The sequence below is a fragment of the Dendroctonus ponderosae genome, unplaced genomic scaffold, assembly GCF_020466585.1.
Source record: "Dendroctonus ponderosae isolate FM_Combo_2020 unplaced genomic scaffold, Dpon_F_20191213v2 Dpon_F_20191213_9, whole genome shotgun sequence".
Lineage (NCBI taxonomy): Eukaryota > Metazoa > Arthropoda > Insecta > Coleoptera > Curculionidae > Dendroctonus > Dendroctonus ponderosae.
Window position 1 is genome coordinate 8,425,173 of NW_026019116.1, and position 3,245 is coordinate 8,428,417.

At 45.3% G+C, this 3,245-nt stretch overlaps 1 protein-coding gene across 1 annotated transcript in view; it reads right to left on the reverse strand.

The window, feature by feature from the left end:
* LOC109538844 overlaps nucleotides 1–2,707 on the reverse strand; it is a 20,935-nt gene extending 18,228 nt beyond the window's left edge. Inside the window, exon 1 of the mRNA XM_019906247.2 lies at nucleotides 2,577–2,707. The gene's annotated coding sequence lies outside the window, so the exon portion shown is untranslated. The remainder of the gene's footprint in view (nucleotides 1–2,576) is intronic.
* Nucleotides 2,708–3,245: the final 538 nt, after the last annotated feature.

Sequence of the window (3,245 nt, forward strand, 5' to 3'; positions counted from 1 at the left end):
GTGCAAGGGTGGCGCAAGATTATTGCAAAATTTCATGTTTTCCGTCCCGTTTTGCATGTTTCTCGGAAGCGAAATGAGCAAGAACGCTCGTTTTTTACATCATTCCAGAGATAACTAAATGGCCTTTTTAGAAAGTGAACCATCGATAAGGGAACGTTGCCAGTTTTCTCAAAAAATGCTTGAATTCAAGAAGTTTTTGAGTTGCAAAATCCACTTGAACATGACGCTGCTTGTTTCGAAGTTTCTCAAGAACGATTTGAGCCACAGAATTCGATTTGGCATCGTTAGATGGAGAATTGAATGGGGGGAAACAAAAAATATCGATTATTTCTAAACCGAAGATTCCAGCGTGTTTTTTAATAAGTTGCTTCCATTCCTCGCAATCTTCTGATCAAAACGATGTGAAATTCGACGCATTATGAGAGGCGTGGATTTTTTTGCGGAAAATCGACCCCAATCGTTATGAAAATGAGTTTTTTTCTGAGATTGACTTGCCACCATCAAGACATTCACCTCCCTTGAGGGTGTGGTTCACGTAAATGTTCTTTGAGTTTCTTCAACCAAATATATAATCGTTCGACTCTCGATGGCTATTGAGGGTGTGAACTGGCAAAATGTTGTTGTTAAGAACCCCAGTCAGGTTACGTGAATGAATACATAAAAACCCTGCAAACATTCGGGCGAGTAGAATAAAATGTTCTTTAAGGCCGGTTCGCGTTGGGGCCCCTGATCGACACCTGTTGCACATTCCGGGCCTCAATTTATGCATTAGTATGGCTGTCTAAGTGAAAACTTCAATGCCTGCATAATAAAACGCGAACAGTGCGCTCCCCCGTCCGCTTTTTTGTGCTTGGGGTGCGGAAAATTGACGTGTTTTCCTTTGTGTGCTGGCAGCTTTAAAAATAATTGGAAACGAGTGGCAGAGTCGCACGTTTCACTGGATGGACACGATGCTGCCTGATGATACCAAAAAGGCGAAAAAAATAGCCACTGCACACTGGATGGTCACACAGAATGACTGGATAATCGGAAAACAACTGCTGCCAGCCGGGCACAATCAAATGAATCCACTTATCCATGCTTTGATGGATTCCTTATCCAGTCTGTTGCGATAGCGGCTGTTTTTTCCCCATTTGAACAGTTCCAGTAAACAAAATTATCCGATTTTAAATGTCATTATTCGCAGCCAAAATCAATCATCCTCGGCGTGCGAATTATTGCATAGAGCGCAGTTTGATCGCGTAAATATTCAAACAAAACTGATGGCATGTGAAGCGAAAAAACAAACAACTCGGTTGTGGAAATGACGGTTTGCTTGCAAGTTTGCAGTTTTTCCACGCCAACACAGTATGTGGTTAAATGCAGCGAATGCCAGAGGTTTTAGCGATGTGTGCAATGGAAAAATCTCGTTAGAAGGCTGTTATGGGGTTGATTTTCGGGTTACTAGAGACAAAACTCTGAAGATGGTGCCATGCGTCCTAGCGAAACGTATGGCGCGAATTCCCGTTTCAAACAAGGGTCGCGATTTGAAAGTCGAGCAATACTGCGTTCAGATTGAGATAGAAAACAATGTCCACCACTGTTTTAGTGTAATTTAACGATTTAGCCACCATGGCCTATGATTGTCCACCCCGATATAACGTCTTGTTGCTGTCATCCACAGTTTGCCATTTAATGTGATTTAGTCAGGCTAAAAGGGCCGTCGTTCACGTTTCGAAACTTTCTGAATCTTACTCGAATTAATTGGAGTTGCTAAGTTGCTCTCCTTGCAAGCAGCGCTCGATTCAATTTATCTTTTTAGTTTGACGGCCCAACAAGCTGAAACGGCTCTGGCAAGTTGGAGTGCACCCTGTTACTTTGTCAATTTTTAATTACTTTCTTCGAAACACTGATAGGGATTTAAATTGGGGCCAGGATCGGGCCAGCTGAAACTGCCTTTGAATGGCAATTTTTTGTGGGCGGGCTGCAAAAGCCCCAAACTAGCCGGCAAATCAAACGCGCTGTAAATCAGTCCGATTTAAAATTATTATTTTCGAACCAATTCTGACTGTTTTATTGGTGCAATCCGCGAGAGTCCCATTAGATCCTCAGGGAAGATCCGGTGGCAAGCGGATGCAACTTCGGGGCTGCACTTTGGGATTAAGTCGGCAACTCGACGAAACTTTCGCTGAAGTTTCCAATGATTTAAAGCGATGTGGATTTATAAGGCGATTAGTGCAAAGCGTGGAAAACTAGAGCCGGAGGATTTCGCTTTGCAAAGCTCTATTAGATTTCGGAGTTCGGCACGTGACCAATCAAGCGGCAAGAACTCGAAAGGATTACATGTGCGAGTTTTTCACCACAGCATGGTGCAGACGGTCGCCAGCCAGTTTTCGAGCGGTTTAAAAAGCCGGCAGCCAATGCGGAGGCTGTTATTTTGTGGTATCCATGGTAACATGGGTGGGCGCAGGCAAGGTGCCACGTTGTTTGCACCATCGGAGTGCTATGTAAATCCACTTGCATACAATTTCCATCAAAGACAAATGTTGGTGGCTGTTGGCGTTCGATGGCGAATGAAACTAAGCTGGTCTACTTACATTTCTCATGAAGTGGGGTGAAACTGGCAGCGAAAAAACGCCACAAACCTCCCAAGCGAAAAACTTCGCGCTCTTACCGAGTCTGAATGAGGAGCGGTCGCGTTTCCACCGCCTGCAAATCTGGACGCCGAGTCGGGAGGACTGAAAACGAACATGTTGCTGAACACTGAAGCTGAGCGCTACACGAGCGTCGTTGCCGGCACCCCCAAACCATCCCCGCTGCTAACCACGCAGCTCGCCCTTCTTCACCTGCGAGGGTGGCAACAGCGCGAGGGGCGCACGCTTTGTTTCAGGTGGCTGAGAAATGATAACCTTTCCCGCCCGCCGCCGCCCCATATGTTGATGGGGCCCATCGGAGAAATAATGGCCCCGAAGTTGAGCGATTAGATGTGAGTGGGGCCCACTTGTCTAGAAACGACCAGCCTGCTCTTGGACTGCCAGTGCGGTGCCCCATTTTTTTTGGTCAACCATTGATAGTAAACAACGGATGAAGAATAGTCTTCACTCCAATTGAGATTTTGAAGAGAGAGAACTTCGAAAAATGATCGTCGTCTTGTGCAAGGGTGGCGCAAGATTATTGCAAAATTTCATGTTTTTCGTCCCGTTTTGCATGTTTCTCGGAAGCAAAATGAGCAACAACGTGAGTGAGGAAATTCGAGTAGTTTTGAC